Genomic DNA, 24,761 nt, shown 5'->3' with positions numbered 1-24,761 from the left:
TCTGCATCAGATTCGCATCATTCCACATCTCTGATTGTTTTCTTTTCCTGTCCGATTCTGTCGTCTTTCTCACCACCTCTGCCTGCCTCTCCTTCTCGCTCATGCAAACAGTCTCATTTGCAAATTTGTGGGGAAAAACAAGTGCGGGTGAAGAAGAGAGATGAACCCTGAGCTCTACCCCTCACCGTCTCGTTATCCTCAGCGGCTTATTTGAATAAATTAACATGCCTTGATGTCTCCTGTGTGCATGTGTTCCTGACTGGAGCAGAGCAGACAGAAATGTACAGTACATGTAGAGCTTTGCTGCCATGTAGACGACACATGCTCACACCGCTTTCACACCTCTGCCACAATAATCACGCATGTGGTTAACGGCAAATACACGCCATTGGCTGGCGCCTTCCTGTTAATATGCTGCAGCAGAGTGGCGTGCGACTCATGTTAGCCAAATGCAGGGCTGCTGCATACGTGCTGTGGAATACGAGTCATGCAGCGCATCGCTTTTGGTCTGGAAAACTTGCACATGTGGAATTGTGAAGATTTCCAGGGGAGCTCTCACTCTCTTCTTCTTCTTTACCTCTAAAGTCATCCTACAAACAACCATCCTATGCTGTCTAACGACACTCTCTCCTGCCACCACCTTACAGTCTCTGATTTCCTTTAGCTTGCATCTCCTAAAGAATGTTGTCCACATGTGTGCACCTTCCTCCACTCTTATGTTACCCTGTGCTCCTCCCTTTTCTTAAAGTAGGTATTCACCACAGCCATTTCCATCCTTTTTGCAAAATCAACTACCATCTGTCCTTCCCCATTCCTATCCTTGATTCCATATCTACCCATTACTTCCTCATCACCTCTATTCCCTTCACCAACATGCCCATTGAAGTCTGCTCCTATCACCACTCTTTCATGCTTGGGCACACTCTCCACCACCTCATCTAACACACTCCAGAAATCTTCTTTCTCCTTCATCTCACAGCCTATCTGTGGGACATATGCAGTGATGATATTCATCATCACCCCTTCAATTTCCAACTTCACACTCATCACCTGTCAGACACTCGCTTAACTTCCAACACACTTTTAACATACTCTTCCTTTAAAATGACCCCAACACCATTTCTTTCCTGTCCTCACCATGGTACAACAACTTGTACCCACTGCCGATGCTCCTGCTCTTACTTCCCTTCCACTTGGTCTCTTGCACACACAATATGTCTACCTTTCTCCTCTCCATCATATCAGCCAGCTCTCTCCCTTTACCAGTCATACTACCAACATTCAAAGTCCCTACTCTCATTTCCACCCTTCTAGTTTTCTTCTCCCGCTGTTTGTGGAAACGTTCTCCTCCTCTTCTTCGTCATCTTTGCCCAGTTACATTAACTTAATTTTTGTATTAAAATGGAGTCTTCGGATTAACAGTGTACCAGGAACAGCTGGAAGCCCAAAAGTCAGAGAAAGACATGAAAGAGCAATAAGAACTCCTGCAGTAGGAGCTGGATGGTATTAAAAATACTGTGGAGGAAGAACTGGCAGCTATAAAAGCACAGTTTGAGAAGGACCTGCAGGCAGAGGAGGTAAACTTCCAGAAACAATTGGAAGCCCACGAGTCAGAGTGCAAGAAAGCAAAGAAACAGGAAGAAGCTCCAAGAACAACTGGAAGCCCAGGAGTCCAGATTCAAAAAAGAAAGTGAATCCAAGACGGACAAATCCTGGATGTACATTTTTGGTGAAGTCTGTCTTGTTGCAGGTTTCTTGTAGGCAACGTTTCTGACAAAGTAAGAACCAGATGTGACTGACAGAAGAACATCTTCCAAAGACCAGATCTCCTGTTGACCCTGTGATGAAGAAAATCAAATAAAATTTTATTTCTATCAAAATTCTGGAGTGTGAAACCTTTTTACTTCTGGAGGTCTTGGTAAAATTATATTGTACCTGCATAATGATAATATCCACCAGGTGGCAATATTGGAGTGTTTTATTCACGTGTGAATGTTTGTTAAACATTTTATCAGGTAAAAATTTAAAAAATAATCAGCACAATAGCAATCAGAGATTTCTGATGTCCACCAATCTGGATCCAGATCACCTCTAAAATTCAGTGGAGTCGTCCATGTCCTAATATCTATCGATCGTGCAAACTTGGTGAGAATCTGTGAAGCAGTTTTGAAGTAATCATTCAAAACCTATATTAAGTGAAATCTTGATCCAGAATCTGGATCCAGAGCCAGATCACCTCCTAAATTCAGTGGAGTCTTCCATACCCTAATAGCTATTGTCCAAATTTGGTGAGAATCCGTGAAGTAGTTTTGACGTAATCCTTCAAAGCATATATAAAGTGAAATCTTGATCCAGAATCCTGATTTGGATGTGGATAACCTCCAAAATTTAATGGAGTCTTCCATGCTTTAATATATATCTGTGGTGAAAATTTGGTGAGAATTCGTGAAGTAGTTTTGATGTAATCCTTCAAAGCCTATAAAGTGAAACTTGATCCAGAATCCGGATCTGGATCCAGATCACCTCCAAAATTTAATGGGGTCTTGCATAGCCTAATATCTCTCTTTGGTGAAAATTTCATCAAAATCGATGCAGTATTTTTGACGTAAGCTTGCTAAAAGACTGACAGACAGACAGACAAATAAATAAACTACTACGCCAAGGACATCCAATTTCGTAGATCCTCTGTCAGTACAATAAACCACATGTTAAGCAATATTATCTCAAATATTTTTAAATAAAATGTTCAGAAAGGACAAACACAGTCGAGTTCACAGCAGCTGACAGCGTCTGCTAGCAGGGCCCTCGATTGTTCACACTGGCTGTCACTCAAAGCAAACCTATGCCTAATTATTTATAACTTTACAGCTTATAAATTACTGCAATTAATCAGTTATATAAGAATCCCCCATTCCACCTCGATGCAGTTGTCATGAACAAGGAAACTAGCTTCGAGAAACTAAACAGATTTTTTTGTACCAGGCTATAAACATGTTTAATTCTGCTATAAGACTGGGGATTTTAACATGGACATCTATGAGGATTGATTCACCTTTGGGGCCAGTTTTAAATGGAAAATCAAGGAATTGTAGAATCTGACATTTCTGAGTTGAAAACAAATATTGGTGTCAGATTTAGAACACATGATTTATCCCTTGTAGGCTGTGTCTGGCCCCCGGGCCTTGAGTTTGTCACAGGTGGGAATAACAGGGAGATGTTGTGAAACATGTAGTTGTTTCAAACAAATCTTAGAAACATGGTGTCTAACCAGATCCTTACTCTGGATGGCATTACCCTGACCTCTAGTAATACTGTGAGAAATCTTGGAGTCATTTTTGATCAGGATATGTCAAAAGCGCATATTAAACAAATATGTAGGACTGCTTTTTTGCATTTACGCAATATCTCTAAAATCAGAAAGGTCTTGTCTCAGAGTGATGCTGAAAAACTAATTCATGCATTTATTTCCTCTAGGCTGGACTATTGTAATTCATTATTATCAGGTTGTCCTAAAAGTTCCCTAAAAGCCTTCAGTTAATTCAAAATGCTGCAGCTAGAGTACTGACGGGGACTAGAAGGAGAGAGCATATCTCACCCATATTAGCCTCTCTTCACTGGCTTCCTGTTAATTCTAGAATAGAATTTAAAATTCTTCTTCTTACTTATAAGGTTTTGAATAATCAGGTCCCATCTTATCTTAGGGACCTCATAGTACCATATCACCCCAATAGAGCGCTTCGCTCTCAGACTGCAGGCTTACTTGTAGTTCCTAGGGTTTGTAAGAGTAGAATGGGAGGCAGAGCCTTCAGCTTTCAGGCTCCTCTCCTGTGGAACCAGCTCCAAATTCAGATCAGGGAGACACCCTCTCTACTTTTAAGATTAGGCTTAAAACTTTTCTTTTTGCTAAAGCTTATAGTTAGGGCTGGATCAGGTGACCCTGAACCATCCCTTAGTTATGCTGCTATAGACTTAGACTGGGGGGTTCCCATGATGCACTGTTTCTTTCTCTTTTGCTCTGTATGCACCACTCTGCATTTAATCATTAGTGATCGATCTCTGCTCCCCTCCACAGCATGTCTTTTTCCTGGTTCTCTCCCTCAGCCCCAACCAGTCCCAGCAGAAGACTGCCCCTCCCTGAGCCTGGTTCTGCTGGAGGTTTCTTCCTGTTAAAAGGGAGTTTTTCCTTCCCACTGTAGCCAAGTGCTTGCTCACAGGGGGTCGTTTTGACCGTTGGGGTTTTACATAATTATTGTATGGCCTTGCCTTACAATATAAAGCGCCTTGGGGCAACTGTTTGTTGTGATTTGGCGCTATATAAAAAATTGATTTATTGATTGATTGATTGATCGTGTCCTTATATGATCCATTACGATGGCGTGCTTTGATGATGATTTGTTATAATAACAGGACCAACACAGGGTGCAGAGTGACATCGTGCTTTTTGTATTTTTACTGCTGCAGCAGCATGACAAAGTGCATTAATCATACCTCCAGAAAACTGTGCCTGATTAATTATCCCTGAATAAATAAGTCGTTACAGGAAGAGACAGGAGTTGTCAACCGGGTGAGTCCCAAGGACCTCCTGGTCGCTCCTTCGCTCTCTCCCCCTCCTCCCTCCTAGCTCCATGAATTGATTTAACAATGAAGGTCTCAACTGTAACAAAAAAAAAAAAAAGAAAGAAAAGAAAAAAGCCTCTTCCTGCCAAGCCTCCTCTGATCAGTGCACAGTGCAGCGATACGTTTTTACTGGTCGGTTCCCTCACGACAGGATCAGGAGAACAGTGCAAAAGCATAAAAATGTGCTCATGAAGGACAGGTGCGAGAGGGTCACTCGGTGGCTGTTCCCATCCCTCCAGCCAAAAATGTGGACAGATAAATGTTTGTGTGCACTTTCATTTTAAAGGGGGCATTTAGATATTTTCAGGATGCTAATATAGGTGATTGTTTGTTGTAAACAGAGATATCTAGGTTTGAGTCTTCGGTGTGCGTTCTGGTGAATTGTAGCTGCAGTTTCACATTTTCTTTTTAAGAAAATCCTCCACTGTCAAAACTGCAGCTGAAGCCTGTAACAAAGTTCTCACAGGTGCCTTGGTAGGTTTCCTCACTGCGACTCCTTCTTGTGCAGTCACTCAGTTTTTAAGAACTGTCTATTCCACACAGTTACCACACAGTTTATCTTAGTTGGCGATTGATGTAAATGAAGTCCAGGGCATATCCATTGAATTGAAAATGTTTATGTATCCATCCCCTGACATTGCTGCAAGAGTGAAAATGTACTGGAAATTCATTCAATTGTGCCAATAATTCATAAGCACATTTTATATCGACCATATTTTCTGAAGTATAATTTGCACCGGAGTATAAGTCAGACCTTTTTTCTGTATTATCACCTCTTTAACTTGGGATTTTTGTGCCACTTATTGAAGTGTACTTTTTATTATTGCTATTTATTCTTTGATTATTAGTTTATTTTGGTTAGTGCTTTGATTCCTGTGAGCGCTCTAAATAAATAGTGATTCTAATTATTATTATTAATAACAAATGTGTAATATCTTGGTATATCTTGGTCATATGGTGCACAAATCACAGGACCTTCCAAACTACTAAAAAAATGTGACTATGTTTTATTTCATTATCTGAAAGTGTTTTGTTGTTGAGCCGTAATCTTGGATAATTTATTAAATATTCTGATTATGACCCTTGGATTCAAACAGAAATCACTTATATCTTAGTGTACATGATGATGTCATGACTACGTTTGGGAGAGTGAGCTTGGTTTTGACCTGACAAATCAATTGTGGGACAAGGCTGTGCTTCGTATACGCTGAACCACACCTTGTGCCAAGTTACAACTTAAACAAGTCAAGGTATTAAATAGAGTCCACTTTTCAAAGTTTCGTTTTTGAAAATTTATCCGAACATATTGGACCAGTGTGATACATGTCATGCCCCTCCTTGTACTTTGAGCCACGTGCTTTTCTTTTGTCCCAGTCTTAGTTTTGATTTTATCTAAGGTTTTAGGTACTCAGACACAATTGGACCTCTCATTGCTATATTTGGGGTTCCACCAGTTCCCCATAAGATACCCTCCTTGCAATATGAAATAACTGCTTTTACTTCCTTTTTGGTGAGTCCTTGTATCTTATTCCTCTAGAAGTGTCCAATCTTCCCTCCACCTGTTTCTTTATGGCTTAAGGATCTTGTGTCATTTCTCAATTTCAATTTCAATTTATTTTCATTTATATAGCACCAAATCACAACAAAGTTGCCTCAAGGCGCTTCACATAAGTAAGGTCTAACCTTACCAACCCCCAGAGCAAGCACACAGGTGAGAGTGGTAAAGAAAAACTCCCTCTGATGATTTGAGGAAGAAACTTCAAGCAGACCAGTCTCAAAGGGGTGGCCCTCTGCTTGGGCCATGCTACCAACACAATAGACAATACAGGAAATGATCCAGGAATTTTTGGGAAATTTCTTCATGTAGAAAAGATTTCTTTAACTACTTGTATTTAAGGTTGTTGCAGGGGTAGCGGCCCAGTGGTTAATGCGCTTGGTTTCAGTGCAGAAGGTTCCAAGTTCAAATCCCACTCCTGCCACATTTTTCCATGTAATGTGGAGTTGCGTCAGGAAGGGTATCCGGTGTAAAACCTGTGCCAATTCAACATGCAGATCCACCTTGGATTTGCTGTGGCGACCCCGAGTGCAAACAAGGGAGCAGCCGAAGGGACTTACTTTACTTGTATTTAAGGTTGTTCTGCTAATTTTTTTTCACAAATAGAATCCTTTCATTGAATACTTCAAGTCATTACCAACACAGAGTTCAGTTATCTCCCATTTATACCCGATGGACAAAATACGGCCATCGGGTATTGTGAACACTTTGTGTCTGTTCGTCCATCTGTTTCCACTCAGCATAAATCCAGTCCTATTACTTCCAGGATCTTCAGATTCACAGGGAGGATTCTTGGGACACAGACCTTGGACAAGTTCAAAGAATTCTTTCTAGTCTATAAGCCTCCGTGTCACTCTTCATTTCTCATTAATGGAGATGAATAAAGTCCAAGGCAACTGAATTGGAAATGTTCATGTTTTCATCCCCTGACTCATCTAAAGAAAACTGTCTGCAGAAGTGATGATTTGCATTTGAAATAATCATTATATTTAGTTTGCCCATTTACTTATGGGTGGAATGATTAATGGAAATGCAATGTAAATAATGTAAATGAAAACTGGCTGCAGAAGTGATAATTTACTGCAAATTCATCAAAGGTCATGGGTACATTGTATGCATGTTGTTGGCTGTTGGAAGTGTCAATGCAAAATGTTTTGCATGTGGTGAGAATGTGTGCAAGTTTTATTATATTGTGCACTCGTTTTGTTATATTGTGCGCACGTTTTATTATATTGTGCACACATTTATTATTTTGTGTGCTCGCTTTATTATACTGTGCGCACATTTTAAGCATCATTTGAGTAACACAAGGGCACAAGCTACTTAAACGTGGCCACAATTTGGAAAACGTGCATTCGATTACTCAATATTATCTTGACACATAAATGTTGGCTATTAGCCAACAAACCGGGAGCCAGTAATACACTTCCCCATTAGAAATGGATCTGGTCAGGGTATATCATGGTTTGGGCGCACAAGGACATACTCCAGCTACCCAGCATGACATCATCTGGAGTTTAAGCACATTAAAAAGGATCCTGAGGGTGAAGCATCTCCCTGTCTTGAGGATGACAATTTAGGCCGTATTATGGAGTTCATTTTGAACAAAAGGAAAACGTGCGCATTTTTTATTAATTTGAGGGCTCAATTAAGGAAAATGTGCGCACGTTATTAATGCAAGGGCTCAATAAAAGGAAAACGTCCGCACGTTTTATTAATTCGAGGGCTCAATTAAGGAAAAACGTGCGCACATTTTATTATTTGAGGGGCTCAGTTAAAGGAAAACGGTGCGCACATTTTATTAATTCAAGGGATCAATAAAAGGAAAACGTGCGCACATTTTATTAATTCAAGGGCTCAATAAAAGGAAAACGTCCGCACGTTTTACTAATTCGAGGGCTCAATTAAAGGACAACATGCACACATTTTATTAATTCGAGGGCTCAATAAAAGGAAACGTCTGCACGTTTTATTAATTCGAGGGCTCAATTAAAGGAAAACATGCGCAACTAATTATCAGGGCCATTAAAATGTGTGCACGAATTATCACAGCCAGGAAAACATGCACACGTTTTATTAATTTGAGAGCACATTTTATTATTTCATAGGCTCAATTAAAGGAAAACGTGTGCACAAATTATCACGGCCAGAAAAAAAAATATCACTTTAAGTGACCTCTCCCGGGTTCCGTAATTTATTACCTCCGCCGATGAAGTTGGAAGAGGTTATGATTTCACTCCTGTTTTTGGTCACAGCTTGACAAAAACGTATCCACATAAATTTATATTAATTATACATTTATATAGCGCCAAATCACAACAGAGTTGCCTCAAAGTGCTTCACACAGGTAAGGTCTAAGCTTACCAACCCCCAGAGCAAACAGTGGTAAGGAAAAACTCCCTCTGACGAAGAAACCTCAAGCAGACCAGACTCAAAGGGGTGACCCTCTGCTTGGGCCATGCTACAAACATAAATTACAGAAATAATTCAAAGAACAATTCACGGACAAATATACAAGAAATGCTACTGGTGCACAAGACAGGAGGATCGCCAACACGAACACAACTCCCATCTCTGGATGGAGCTGCATCTTAAGAGAGAAAAACAGAATCAGGCATCAGAAAAGACAAGAAATATTGTATAATTTGTCAGCATTAAACAACAAGAAAAACAGAGAAATACTAAGGTGATCGCCAGCCACTAGCCCTAAACTTCACTAAAAGACCCAGAATTTAGATAAGTTGAGGCCACAGCCCGCTCCAATTACTAATAAAATGAATTAAAAGAGTAAAAAGCGTAAAACAAAAGTGTGTCTTAAGTCTGGACTTGAAAATCTCCACAGAATCTGACTGTTTTATTGACGCAGGGAGCTCATTCCACAGAACAGGGGCACGATAAGAGAAAGCTCTGTGACCCGCAGACTTCTTATTCACCTTAGGGACACAAAATAGTCCTGCACCCTGAGAACGTAAAGCCCGGGCCGGTACGTAAGATTTAATTAGGTCAGCTAGGTAGGGAGGTGCCAGTTCATGAATAATTTTATAGGTTAGTAGCAGAACCTTAAAATCTGATCTCACTGGGACAGGAAGCCAGTGAAGGGATGCCAAAATGGGTGTAACATGGTCGAACTTTCTGCTTCATGTCAAAGGTCTGGCTGCAGCATTCTGAACCAAGTGCAGGACCCTAATGCCAGACTGCGGTAAACCAGAAAATAGAACATTGCAGTAGTCCAATCTAGAAGAGATGAATGCATGGATCAGGGTCTCAGCATCAGCCATAGACAGGATGGGACGAATCTTCGCTATATTTCGCAGGTGGAAGAAAGCAGTCCTAGTAATATTTCTAATGTGGAGGCCAAAGGACAACGAAGGATCAAAAATTACCCCAAGGTTCCTCACTTTGTCAGTGTGATGTATGACACACGAGCCGAGGCTGAGCATTAACTGGTCAAATTGATGCAGATGTCTCACTGGACCAAGAACCATCATTTCAGTCTTATCAGAGTTTAAAAGTAGGAAGTTTCTAGACATCCAACTTCTCACTGCTGCAAGGCAATCTTCTAAGGATTTTATGTGAACGAGATTACCAGCAGTTATCGGCATGTATAACTGAGTATCATCAGCATAGCAGTGAAAGGTAATCCAAAAATGCCGCAATATGTGCCCAAGGGGTGCTATATAAAGGGAGAAAAGCAGGGGGCCTAAGACAGACCCCTGTGGAACCCCAAATTTCATGTCACTAAGGTTAGAGGTAGTGTTACTGTACAAAACACAGTGAGAACGACTGGTCAAGTATGTCGTCAGCCATGCAAGAGCACTCCCAGTAATCCCAAAATGATTTTCCAGCCTATCAAGTAGAATATGATGATCCACTGTATCAAATGCAGCACTGAGATCTAACAGCAACAGAACCATAGTGGTGTCCGAGTCCATTGTAAGCAGAAGATCATTCACCACTTTAGCGAGAGCCGTCTCTGTGGAATGATATTTTCTAAAAGCACACTGCAGTGGCTCAAAGAGATTATTCACAGTAAGATAGTCTACGAGCTGCCATGACACCACTTTTTCCAGAATTTTAGAGAAAAATGATAGATTTGATATCAGCGTAGTTTGTCAATACACTAGGGTCAAGATTAGGTTTCTTAAGTAATGGTTTAATCACTGCAGATTTTACACATTAGGAACAGATCCAGAAGTTAAAGAAAGATTAATAATTTCCAGCACAGTTGGCCCAAGAGTGGCCACAGGTCCTTAAACAGTTTTGTTGGTATAGGATCAAATAAACAGGTTGTGCTTTTTGTTGGACATTATGAGTTTTGTCAGCATGCCTAGTGAGATACTGTCAAATTCTGTAAATCAAGGTAATACCTCAGTAGTGGTGCCAACATCAACAGCAGGGTGTAGTGGCTGGATTAAGGCATGCCGGGATATGTTTAACCTGATGTCTTCTATTTTCTTCCAAAGTAATCCAGGAAATCTTGTGCTGTAAAAGGAGAGCGAACTACAGGTGGTTGTCCATGCAAAAGTGTTGCCACTGTGTCGAACAAGAACTTTGAGTTATGCCTTGTTTTTGTTGATCAAATCAGAGTAGTAAGTCCACTTTGTAGCCAATAATGCATGCTTATAGTCTAAGATAGCATCACGCCACGCAAGGTGAAATACTTCTAATTTTGAACGACGCCATTTCCGTTCTAGACCTCTTGCTTTATGCTTGAGGTCACGCAGATAATCACTGAACCAAGGTGACTGTGATTTGGGGGAGCATGCTTTTAACACAGGTGGTGCAATCATGTCGATTGTAGTTTTGAGCACTGAGTTTAAACTATCCACAAGTCTGTCTACTGACTGGGTATTTGTCAAATGTGAAGCTAAGACATCAGGCAGTCTAGCTTCGAGTTCAGTCTTAGTTGAGGAGTTGATGCATCGCCGTAAAGATATATAAGGTTGTTGTTCCACTAAACACGGCAGCGAAACTGTAAACTTAATAAGTGAGTGATCAGACACCACTGATGTAAGATGCATGATGTCAATATTCGTGACAGCAATACCACGTGCGAGAACCAGATCCAGGGTATTTCCACTAATGTGTGTCGAATCCTGAATGCATTGCCGAAATCCTAATGCATCCACAATTTCCAGAAATGATTTGCAGAGGGGATCAGAAGGCTTATTTGTATGAATGTTAAAGTCACCAATGATCAGAATGTTATCTACACTAGTTGACAAGTTAGAGATGAACGCACCAAATTCATCTAAGAATTCAGGATATGGGCCAGGAGGCCTATATACAGTGACAACGTAATACGACTGATTTTTATTCTTCTGACCTTGGCAATGTGTAATATCCTGAGCAGAGTGGAGAATCAGATGCTCAAATGACTGATATTTGTAACCCCCCAACAGCTAATAAGCTAAACCTAGATTTATAAATAAGAGCAACACCCCGCCTTGCTTCGCATCACGAGGGACATGACTAAATGTATATGCTGGTGGGCAGGCCTTATTTAAGGGGAGGACAGCTGTAGGTTTACGCCAGGTTTCACATAGCCCAATCATATCTAAGTGATGATCAATAATTAGATCATTGATCAACAATGATTTGAGGACAGTGATCTTATGTTAATGAGACCCAGTCTAAGGACCTCAGTGGGGTTGACAGATGAACTGTTTGGGTTTAGGGGCGGTTCCAGAGTAGCATATATAGATGCCTAGAAGTAGGTTTGGGTTTAAGACATTCCAGGTAGCAGACACGAAATCTTGCTATTGCTGGAACAACCACTGGGCCATCCTCAATTTCAACATCATCCAATATACACTCAACAAAAATATAAACGCAACACTTTTGTTTTGCTCCCATTTTGTATGAGATGAACTCAAAGATCTAAAACTTTTCAACATACACAATATCACCATTTCACTCAAATATTGTTCACAAACCAGTCTAAATCTGTGATAGTGAGCACTTCTCCTTTGCTGAGATAATCCATCCCACCTCACAGGTGTGCCATATCAAGATGCTGATTAGACACCATGATTAGTGCACAGGTGTGCCTTAGACTGTCCACAACTTCGCACAGCCATTGAAGAGGAGTGGACCAACATTCCACAGGCCACAATTGACAACCTGATCAACTCTATGCGAAGGAGATGTGTTGCACTGCATGAGGCAAATGGTGGTCACACCAGATACTGACTGGTATCCCCGCCCCCCCAATAAAACAAAACTGCACCTTTCAGAGTGGCCTTTTATTGTGGACAGTCTAAGGCACACCTGTGCACTAATCATGGTGTCTAATCAGCATCTTGATATGGCACACCTGTGAGGTGGGATGGATTATCTCAGCAAAGGAGAAGTGCTCACTATCACAGATTTAGACTGGTTTGTGAACAATATTTGAGGGAAATGGTGATATTGTGTATGTGGAAAACGTTTTAGATCTTTGAGTTCATCTCATACAAAATGGGAGCAAAACCAAAAGTGTTGCATTTATATTTTGAGTAAAGTAATGGGTATTAAGTTTGGAAAGCGTATCCCTCTATGATTTTTATGGACACGACTATGGAAGCAGTCGTGGAAAATGATGTCTGAAAATACTTTAGTTCCTTGTCGTGGCTGAAGGAATGTAGCATTTTAAAAGAAATCCCTCTATGTTTTGTCTCTCAGCCTGAACCAGAGAACGCTGGCGCTTTGTGCCACAAGAAAATTTACTTACAAAACACTTACTTATAAAAGTTGAAAGAGTCACAGCACCTAATTCATTCACGGCAGCGTTTATCACAAACATCAGTCAATTCTTCATCATTCTGTACGTGATGAAAATAAATTCTATGATCCACCAAGACAAAAATAAAATTAAATAAAATTAAAAAAATGTTAAATTACTCTATTGTTTGGCCTCCGTGTGGAGGGGAGAGGCCTCTTGACAGCATACAAGTGCTTGTCAATATGTATGTGTTCCACCTGCCAAACAAAAGGGTTCTGCTGGTGGTGGACACGCAAACCAAGCCAGACTTAACCATTATGGCCCGCACCATAATGTGCAGTACTGACTCGGACCGCTCGGTGGAACGGGGCTGTCAGCATACGCTGGCTAAATCATCATGGTGTGACAGTTGCATAACGTATTTGATGTATCCAGCATATTATTTGCATTTTTCACACGTTGGCATACGCTGGCTAAGTCGTCAAGTTGTGACAGGGCCCTAAATTTGATCAGCATCTGATCTGTATTGCGGATTTAGAGGATATTTGTTTTTAACATTGACAAGCTCCTTTGATCTATATGTTGTAACTTGTATTTAATCTTATGAAAAGTCACTTCTAACAGGACTTTGACCTTGAAATTTTTTTTCCAAAGTAAACATTTGTGGAATTGGAAACTAGTTGTCTACAAGCGCTGTGCAATAGTTTATTTATTTTTCTTTCTTTCTATTCATTTGTCCATTTTGTGCTGAGACACTGTTCATGGTTTTGTTTGTATGCTCTGTTCTGTAAAAAAGAAAAATTTGTTCTCTTCAAAAATAAAATTTAAAATATTCTGATTATGCAAAATGAATTCATTTGGATTTAGAACCACTTTGCGTCCTGGACGACAACCTCTTAGACAGCCGACCAGATTTCATCACTCCACGTAATTCTTATTTCTGGCATTTTACAGATTGCTGTGTTGTTATATTTTGATCAGACTCCTTGGGCATCAGTTTTAACGTCTTGTTTGCACACTGTGATCTTACATACGTTACTGTACAGTCTATCATGATGGCTGTGATGGGAGGGAGGTGATGGTCTAGTGGTTAAGCAGTGGGCTTGGGATCAGACAATCCCCAGTTCAAACCCTCATCAGGCCGGACAATCGCTCACTCACCCAGTGTGTACTGATGGTGTGTGTGAATGGGTGAATGTGAGGCATCATTGTAAAGCACTTTGAGCTTCTGATTCTGATGGAAAAAGTGCTATATAAATGCAGTCCATTTAGCATATCGTGGTCCTTTGGTGTGTTAATTATTGGTGAGGGTTTGTTTCTCGCCCTGCGTGTTGAAGATTTTTCTGTTTTTTTGTTGGAATCTATACTGTCATTTGCTGTTGTGCGTGTCCATAACTGTCTTAACTGTGTGTGCGATGGACCGGCGACCTTCAACAGTGACCTTTAACAGACTCAAGCGGACTCAGATTATGAGTGGATGTTGTGTGTTTGTTTCTGTGCGGATCATTAACCAGTAAAAAGGGTGTGTGAGTGTTAAATCGTGGGAAATGTTGTAAAGTGATAAGATCAAAGCACAAGAAGTCAGTGTGGAAAATCTGTCCTCAGCAAACCTCTCACACCTGCACGCTCGCCCTCTCTCTCTCTCTGTGTCCTCGCTTTATTGTTGATTTTATCTCATGTAACCGACCATAACTGTTAAGATTTGAGTGTAAACAGCTCATTACTTCAGTTTATTTGGCCCTTATTACACAAACTTCTTCTCAAGTCTCTGCAGATGACTTCAGCGATGTGTGATTAAGATAATTTACTGCCATGAATTTACAGGAAAACAGGAAAACATTAGGTGAGGAAAATCTCAGAATATTTTTGGCATTTAATCCTAATCTCACAGCGATTCATGACCGTGACCAAGAGAGTCCGAACGATGAGGTCTTGAAGAGTTTGACGGGACCATCTGGCAGCTCTGTCAGTGCTTCCTACTTACATCTTGAGTAGGTCTTTAGATTAATAATAAAACAACCCTCAAAATCAGACAACATGGGTTCAAGTCTTTGGGGGGGGGGGATTTGCTTTTTTCATGTAACTTTTTGTCCCGGGGTGGGGGGGCGTGCTGGTTAAAATATAAGGGCTTAGGTTAGTTCTACAACAGTTGACTTTTTTTGCTCTTTTTGCTTTCAGTTAACTTATCACCGTTTGGAAAACAGCACTGGCAATTTATTAGAAATTAAAAACTGTTTTCTGCTTGTCAAGGTCAAAGTGGTACATGGCAACATGCATCATCTTCAGACACCAGATGGAATGATGCTTCAGGCAGTTCAAGTGAGAAACTACAGTGCTGAAAAATGAAGCCAAAACCTGAGAGTTACTCCGCACCTAACCCTGACCCTAACCCCCACCCCCCCCCCAATGAGACTTGAGCGAGGCAAAAAACGGGGTGAATTTGGTATTTGATCTCTGGAGGGAACTTGGGTACCACTGGAATGGCTTTGTGTCAAATAAACAGTTAGTGCAACTGCATTGTGAGGAGATGTCAGCGACCACATTTTGGCCACGTATCGCAAACTAAAACAAAAAGTTTCCTGTAATAAAATATAACGCAATGCCAAAAATACACTCGGCCACATGAGCATAAAACTAGGCAACAGAATGTGACCTTTTGACCTCTTAAAATAGGTTAAGGTGAGCCATCTTTGAAACTTGTCCAAAGTCTGTGTCCCAAGAATGTTCCCTGTGAATTTGAGGCCCTGGCAGTAATAGGACTGGAGCACAGACAGACAGACGGACAGACGCAAAGTCTTTGCAATACCCGATGTCCTTATTTTGGCCAACATCCAACAACATGCATAAAATGTACCCATGACCTTTGATGAATTTGCAGTAATTTATCACTTCTGCAGCCAGTTTTTCATTTACATTATTTACATTGCATTTCCATTAATCATTCCACCCATAAGTAAAATGGGCAAACTAAATATAATGATTATTTCGAATGCAAATCAATCACTTCTGCAGACAGTTTTCTTTAGATGAGTCAGGGGATGAAACATGAACATTTCCAATTCAGTTGCCTTGGACTTTATTCATCTCCATTAATGACAAATAAAGAGTGACACGGAGGCTGAGACGAGACGGAATTCATGAAAAATGGCTCTATAAAAGGTTTAACTTGACATTTTTGAGTAGAAGTATATCACTGCTGTTTATAACTTGTTCAAATGGTCCAGTTAGGGAACAATGGGATACATTTTTATTGTTAGCTTCTAAATGGACAAGAAGCATACATGGTAGATAAACAATTGTAAGTAAAGCGTTCAACATTTTCTATGTATTTTCCTGAATAACATCATGACAAAAATCATAACTCTTAAAATTGTGTGTCAACAAAGTGGAGCATCTTAATTCGTCACTTCTACATGTTCTAAGTTATAACTGATGTTTGTAATTAGTGATTTAACAGCGGTTGCGGAATACCGCTTATGAGAACAACTACTAACAAACAAACTACAAACCTGTATTCAGATGTAAGGTTATGTTTTATAAGGGTCCCTTCACACATAGTGCGAAGTTTGGTTGAATACGGTGAAACAGTGCGAAAACATTCGAATTAGCGCACCACAAAACGTGCCAATGGGGCAGGCGTGCACGATCCCAGTGCGAAAAACACCTGCTGCGATGTGAATAAATAAAAAATAAAAACCAGCTGGTCCTGTGGAACCACATGTGTGCCGCTGATGTGAATAAAAAAAAATAGAAAAAAATACCATTCACAGGATTCAACCCACACTTAACTGTTACCAGCCCGAACTTACCACTGAGCTACCATCACTGGCCTGTTAACTGTGCAGAGAAAATGCCTGAAATCAACAAAAGATGGACGTATCTTTTAAAAATAATAAACCATACACCATGAAAAAAATGCATTTTATACTGAATCCCTCTTACCAAGCGGTCAATACAAATATGATCCTCCTGTTCCTCTGTAGATGACCCATCAAATCAAATCAAACCAATTTATTTATATAGCACCAAATCACAACAACAGTTGCCCCAAGGCACTTTATATTGTAAGGCAAAGCCTACAATAATTACGGAAAAACCCCAAAGGTCAAACGACCCCCTGTGAGCCAGCACTTGGCGACAGTGGGAAGGAACAACTCCCTTTTACAGGAGGCAACCTCCAGCAGAACCAGGCTCAGGGAGGGGCAGTCTTCTGCTGGACTGGTTGGTGGCTGAGGGAGAGAACCAGGAAAAAGACATGATGTGGAAGGAAGCAGAGATCAATCACTTTCCTCAATTTCCTTCCCACTGTTGCCAAGTGCTTGCTCACAGGGGGTCGTTTTGACCGGTGGGGTTTTTCCGTAATTATTGTATGGCCTTGCCTTACAATATAAGGCGCCTTGGGGCAACTGTTGTGTGATTTGGCGCTATATAAATAAAATTGATTTGATTTGATTTGATGGCAGCATAACTACCATCCCATGGACGCGACATACAGTCATGAAATGACATAAATGAGAAGCAGTTCACTCTTCTCTTGTCCACATCTGCTGGTGCGTGTCCAGCCGGCCCGCGCACGTCCTGCCCGACACGCATTTCTTGTGACGGCACGCCAGAACTGACACTGCGTCATATGAAACAGAGCTCACGTGGGTGACGTGAAAGTCAGATCGCCTGTTGCGTGTTCTGATCTGACGGCATTTCAACCTGGGGGCAGCCTATCATGGGCTACAGCGAGGGAGTGCATGCACTCTGCATCCCATGGCATATACGGCCACAGCAATATATGTTTTTATTTGGTGGTTGGCTTCTCACTGCGGTATTGTATCACTTCCTGTTCCGGAGCACAGCGGTGTTTTTCTGTATCTGTTAGCTGTTTAATCTGCGCAGTTAGATTGATCTAGTTATCTAGATTACGATTTGTTTCCCAGTGTAATCTTTACGTGCCTTAACTAAAGCACTCCTTCTGCTGAATCACCTCTAATTATTCACTTTGCGTGTTTTTAGGAATCCGCTAGGTTAGCGTAGCTACTAGCTCTTAGCCGATTTAGCATGGCGGCTTCTCCTGTCTCTCCCACACTTTTCTGCTCTGGGTGTGAAATGTTTAGTTATTCCTCGGCCTCCTTTAGCAGTAATGGTACTATGTAATAAGTGTAGCTTATTCGTAGCTTTGGAGGCCAGGCTGGGCGAATTGGAGACTCGGCTCCGCACCGTGGAAAATTCTACAGCTAGCCAGGCCCCTGTAGTGGGTGCGGACCAAGGTAGCTTAGCCGCCGTTAGTTCCCCCCTGGCAGATCCCAAGCAGGCTGACTGGGTGACTGTGAGGAGGAAGCGTAGTTCTAAACAGAAGACCCCGTGTACAACCGACAACCCGTTCACATTTCTAACCGTTTTTCCCCCACTCGACGACACACCCGCCGAGGATCAAACTCTGGTTATTGGCGACTCTATTTGAGAAATGTGAAGTTAGTGACACCAGCAACCATAGTCAATTGTCTTCCGGGGGCCAGAGCAGGCGACATTGAAGGAAATTTGAAACTGCTGGCTAAGGCTAAGCGTAATTTGGTAAGATTGTAATTCACGTCGGCAGTAATGACACCCGGTTACGCCAATCGGAGGTCACTAAAATTAACATTAAATCGGGTGTGTAACTTTGCAAAAACAATGTCGGACTCTGTAGTTTTCTCTGGACCCCCTCCCCAATCGGACCGGGAGTGACATGTTTAGCCGCATGTTCTCCTTGAATTGCTGCTGTCTGAGTGGTGTCCAAAAAATGAGGTGGGCTTCATAGATAATTGGCAAAGCTTCTGGGGAAAACTGGTCTTGTTAGGAGAGACGGCATCCATCCCACTTTGGATGGAGCAGCTCTCATTTCTAGAAATCTGGCCAATTTTCCTTAAATCCTCCAAACCGTGACTATCCAGGATGGACCAGGAAGCAGAGTTGTAGTCTTACACACCTCTCTGCAGCTTCTCTCCCCCTGCCATCCCCTCATTACCCATCCCCGTAGAGACGGTGCCTGCTCCCAGACCACCAACAACCAGCAAAAATCTATTTAAGCATAAAAATTCAAAAGAAAAAATAATATAGCACCTTCAACTGCACCACAGACTAAAACAGTTAATGTGGTCTATTAACATTAGGTCTGCTCTCTTCTAAGTCCCTGTTGGTAAATGATATAATAATTGATCAACATATTGATTTATTCTGCCTAACAGAAACCTGGTTACAGCAGGATGAATATGTTAGTTTAAATGAGTCAACACCCCCGAGTCACACTAACTGTCAGAATGCTCGTAGCACGGGCCGAGGAGGAGGATTAGCAGCAATCTTCCATTCCAGCTTATTAATCAAAAACCCAGACAGAGCTTTAATTCATTTGAAAGCTTGTCTCTTAGTCTTGTCCATCCAAATTGGAAGTCCCAAAAACCAGTTTTATTTGTTATTATCTATCGTCCACCTGGTCGTTACTGTGAGTTTCTCTGTGAATTTTCAGACCTTTTGTCTGACTTAGTGCTTAGCTCAGATAAGATAATTATAGTGGGCGATTTTAACATCCACACAGATGCTGAGAATGACAGCCTCAACACTGCATTTAATCTATTATTAGACTCTATTGGCTTTGCTCAAAAAGTAAATGAGTCCACCCACCACTTTAATCATATCTTAGATCTTGTTCTGACTTATGGTATGGAAATAGAAGACTTAACAGTATTCCTGAAACTCCCTTCTGTCTGATCATTTCTTAATAACATTTACATTTACTCTGATGGACTACCCAGCAGTGGGGAATAAGTTTCATTACACTAGAAGTCTTTCAGAAAGCGCTGTAACTAGGTTTAAGGATATGATTCCTTCTTTATGTTCTCTAATGCCATATACCAACACAGTGCAGAGTAGCTACCTAAACTCTGTAAGGGAGATAGAGTATCTCGTCAATAGTTTTACATCCTCATTGAAGACAACTTTGGATGCTGTAGCTCCTCTGAAAAAGAGAGCTTTAAATCAGAAGTGCCTGACTCCGTGGTATAACTCACAAACTCGCAGCTTAAAGCAGATAACCCGTAAGTTGGAGAGGAAATGGCGTCTCACTAATTTAGAAGATCTTCACTTAGCCTGGAAAAAGAGTCTGTTGCTCTATAAAAAAGCCCTCCGTAAAGCTAGGACATCTTTCTACTCATCACTAATTGAAGAAAATAAGAACAACCCAGGTTTCTTTTCAGCACTGTAGCCAGGCTGACAAAGAGTCAGAGCTCTATTGAGCTGAGTATTCCATTAACTTTAACTAGTAATGACTTCATGACTTTCTTTGCTAACAAAATTTTAACTATTAGAGAAAAAATTACTCATAACATCCCAAGACGTATCGTTATCTTTGGCTGCTTTCAGTGATGCCGGTATTTGGTTAGACTCTTTCTCTCCGATTGTTCTGTCTGAGTTATTTTCATTAGTTACTTCATCCAAACCATCAACATGTTTATTAGACCCCATTCCTACCAGGCTGCTCAAGGAAGCCCTACCATTATTTAATGCTTCGATCTTAAATATGATCAATCTATCTTTGTTAGTTGGCTATGTACCACAGGCTTTTAAGGTGGCAGTAATTAAACCATTACTTAAAAAGCCATCACTTGACCCAGCTATCTTAGCTAATTATAGGCCAATCTCCAACCTTCCTTTTCTCTCAAAAATTCTTGAAAGGGTAGTTGTAAAACAGCTAACTGATCATCTGCAGAGGAATGGTCTATTTGAAGAGTTTCAGTCAGGTTTTAGAATTCATCATAGTACAGAAACAGCATTAGTGAAGGTTACAAATGATCTTCTTATGGCCTCGGACAGTGGACTCGTCTCTGTGCTTGTTTCTGTTGGACCTCAGTGCTGCTTTTGATACTGTTGACCATAAAATTTTATTACAGAGATTAGAGCATGCCATAGGTATTAAAGGCACTGCGCTGCGGTGGTTTGAATCATATTTGTCTAATAGATTACAATTTGTTCATGTAAATGGGGAATCTTCTTCACAGACTAAAGTTAATTATGGAGTTCCACAAGGTTCTGTGCTAGGACCAATTTTATTCACTTTATACATGCTTCCCTTAGGCAGTATTATTAGACAGTATTGCTTAAATTTTCATTGTTACGCAGATGATACCCAGCTTTATCTATCCATGAAGCCAGAGGACACACACCAATTAGCTAAACTGCAGGATTGTCTTACAGACATAAAGACATGGATGACCTCTAATTTCCTGCTTTTAAACTCAGATAAAACTGAAGTTATTGTACTTGGCCCCACAAATCTTAGAAACATGGTGTCTAACCAGATCCTTACTCTGGATGGCATTACCCTGACCTCTAGTAATACTGTGAGAAATCTTGGAGTCATTTTTGATCAGGATATGTCATTCAAAGCGCATATTAAACAAATATGTAGGACTGCTTTTTTGCATTTACGCAATATCTCTAAAATTAGAAAGGTCTTGTCTCAGAGTGATGCTGCAAAACTAATTCATGCATTTATTTCCTCTAGGCTGGACTATTGTAATTCATTATTATCAGGTTGTCCTAAAAGTTCCCTAAAAAGCCTTCAGTTAATTCAAAATGCTGCAGCTAGAGTACTGACGGGGACTAGAAGGAGAGAGCATATCTCACCCATATTGGCCTCTCTTCATTGGCTTCCTGTTAATTCTAGAATAGAATTTAAAATTCTTCTTCTTACTTATAAGGTTTTGAATAATCAGGTCCCATCTTATCTTAGGGACCTCGTAGTACCATATCACCCCAATAGAGCGCTTCGCTCTCAGACTGCAGGCTTACTTGTAGTTCCTAGGGTTTGTAAGAGTAGAATGGGAGGCAGAGCCTTCAGCTTTCAGGCTCCTCTCCTGTGGAACCAGCTCCAAATTCAGATCAGGGAGACAGACACCCTCTCTACTTTTAAGATTAGGCTTAAAACTTTCCTTTTTGCTAAAGCTTATAGTTAGGGCTGGATCAGGTGACCCTGAACCATCCCTTAGTTATGCTGCTATAGACGTAGACTGCTGGGGGGTTCCCATGATGCACTGTTTCTTTCTCTTTTTGCTCTGTATGCACCACTCTGCATTTAATCATTAGTGATCGATCTCTGCTCCCCTCCACAGCATGTCTTTTTCCTGGTTCTCTCCCTCAGCCCCAACCAGTCCCAGCAGAAGACTGCCCCTCCCTGAGCCTGGTTCTGCTGGAGGTTTCTTCCTGTTAAAAGGGAGTTTTTCCTTCCCACTGTAGCCAAGTGCTTGCTCACAGGGGGTCGTTTTGACCGTTGGGGTTTTACATAATTATTGTATGGCCTTGCCTTACAATATAAAGCGCCTTGGGGCAACTGTTTGTTGTGATTTGGCGCTATATAAAAAAATTGATTGATTGATGTCCACGTGATGACAGCAAACAGACACACGTGCGTCACAGTGGGCAGTTGTTAGTTCATATCCGACCAAACACAGTAGGTGTTGTCCAGCTGGGATGTCCAGATCCATAGATCTCCACAGCCATTTCTGTGGGCAGACACACCTCCTGTCAGTTCAGCGCACACACCAAAGCCACAACCGTGGGGAACTTAGACAAATTTCACTGCCAGCATGACAGTGATTGTCTGCAGACTGTTGTTGTGCCAAGAGTGCGAATGGCCACACATTTTCTAAGTGCCAAATGAGCTGTGTGAGATGTTTGTGCGTGTTAGATGGAATTTGGCCGACACCTGCTGCGAGAGGGTTTGCACAGTGCACACTTTCAGCTGCTGGTGTGCGCAAATAGTTATAGCAACAGGTGTACGAGGCGTTCAAGGCAGGGATGACATTACATGGTTTGCACACGATTCCTGCTTCATGCGCACTTCGTTTGCACTTCGACCATACTTTGCACTATGTGTGAAGGGGCCCTAAATCATAACCAACACGTAACCAAAAGACAAATTAGACCAAAATAAGAATTAAAGACAAATGCTCAACATCCATGTAATATAACAATAACAACATTCATGTTTGTTGCTGCGAGAACACATTTTATGTTCTATCATTCAAACACCTGTTCATATTTTTCTTAAACATGATAAACTTGATATGTAGAAACATTCTTCAACAATATTCGAAACTGAGACAGCAATATAAGATCACATTGTACATGCTGGACAACATCATTAGCATAGGACTGAAATACTGTGACATTTTGCCTATTTAGGGATACATTTCTAAGTATGTTTTTCCAACGAAAAATTTTAAATTTGATCTTGGTATCCATTTTTCCAAGATTCAGGAGAGTTTATTCCATCCAAAAACAGTGGATACTAACTTCTACTCAAAAATTCCGCTTCCTGAAAAATATGGTGGTAGAGTGGTCTAGTCTGTTGGCGGTGAGCACTGTTGCCTCACAGCAAGAAGGTCCTGGGATCTCTTCCCACCTGGCTCTTTCTGTGTGGAGTTTGCATGTTCTCCCCGTGTTTGTGTGGGTTCCCTCCGGGTGTTCCAGCATCTTCCCACATCCAAAGACATGCAGACTGTTTGAACTGGTGACTCTGAATTGACCATAGGTCTGAATGAGTTTGTCTATGTGTAGCCTTGTGATAGACTGGCAGCCTGTTCCAGGGTGTAACCCACCCCTTGCTGATCACTTGGATAGGCTCCAAAACCCGTAACCTTTAAGAGGACTATGCAAGTTCAGAAAATGAAAGTAACGATTAAGAAATATAAGAAATACAGTTTGGTACTGTACGGTAAATCTCTGTGGAGTATCAAAAACAGAATGATTGTGTGGAAGGAGCCTAATAAGACAAACTGACAACTCCGAAGGAGTTAGGCAGGTCCAGAGACAGAGATACAGAGATGTTTGGACAGAGATACAATTTTTGCAATTTTGTGTCTGCACACGAGCCGAGATGAAATGTTTATGATGTGGAGTTGCAGCTTTAATTCAAAGGAACAAAATTTATGCATTAAGAAATAAGGATTTACACCATTTATATGCATTGTTTCTCCATTTTCAGAGCTTCTAACTAGCAGCACACACTAAATATTAGGGCTGCAACAAATAATTATTTGGCTCATCGATAAATCTGATGGGGTTTCGACACGATTAATCGATTAATCGGATTAGCGGGGAATTTTTAAAAAATGTGCCAGGGAAACAATTTTTCTCTCCTTCCATCACTTTATCTAACAACAGAACATTATTTGAAAACTTAAAATACTTGAAAATAAACAAATCATCAAATATCCCTTGGCTGTTGAAATATAAAATAATAAAGAATAAAACAGTTTATAATAAAGAACAAAAATAATTACTTCAAATGGAATTGCTTTATCAAAGTGCTGAGTTGCCATAAAACAACGCTGAAACATATGTTATAAAATATATGGTGAAAAAAGAGGTATTTTTGTTGCTGCAAGTGAGCAATTAGCATAACCAATTAACCATAAAACCTAAATCAAAAACTGTAGCCTGACTCATTATATGTGCAACATTCTCTGTATAACTTGTAAACTATGTGGTCATTTCACAATGACACATGTGACTCATGTCTCTTTCTCTAAAACAGCATTAACATCGCAACATAAAACTCTTTGTATATTGTGCCTAAAACTCTCTTGGATATATTAACTGGGTTTTTAGACGTTGTTACTCCGTTTGTTTTAGGTAAAAATGTCAGACGCTCAGGTTGTTTCTCCATTATTTTCAATGGGAGTTGCTGCGAGCTGCGATCGCTTCCTGTTTATGTCGTTCGGGGAGAAAGTGAAGTTTGCACTTTAACGTCCTGTTTATTGTAATAAATCATTTTTTATTAACAAATAGACACGTATATTTTACCTGTGCATAATAAAATATGTAAAGTAAAAGAAAAAAAAAGTTTTATTAAGTGTTCTG

At 40.7% G+C, this 24,761-nt stretch overlaps 1 long non-coding RNA gene across 1 annotated transcript; it reads right to left on the bottom strand.

The window, feature by feature from the left end:
* Positions 1-820: 820 nt before the first annotated feature.
* LOC117509120 lies at positions 821-23,004 on the bottom strand. The gene is made up of 3 exons (XR_004560253.1): positions 22,929-23,004; positions 19,383-19,393; positions 821-832 (listed from the first exon to the last, which is right to left on the bottom strand). It is a non-coding gene; the product is annotated as an uncharacterized LOC117509120 (long non-coding RNA).
* Between the last annotated feature and the right edge of the window lie 1,757 nt (positions 23,005-24,761).

The sequence above is a fragment of the Thalassophryne amazonica genome, chromosome 4 (assembly GCF_902500255.1).
Source record: "Thalassophryne amazonica chromosome 4, fThaAma1.1, whole genome shotgun sequence".
In the NCBI taxonomy this organism is placed as follows: Eukaryota; Metazoa; Chordata; class Actinopteri; order Batrachoidiformes; family Batrachoididae; genus Thalassophryne; species Thalassophryne amazonica.
The sequence above is the reverse complement of the archived record's forward strand: the minus strand, read 5'-3'. Positions and strand labels throughout refer to the sequence as shown.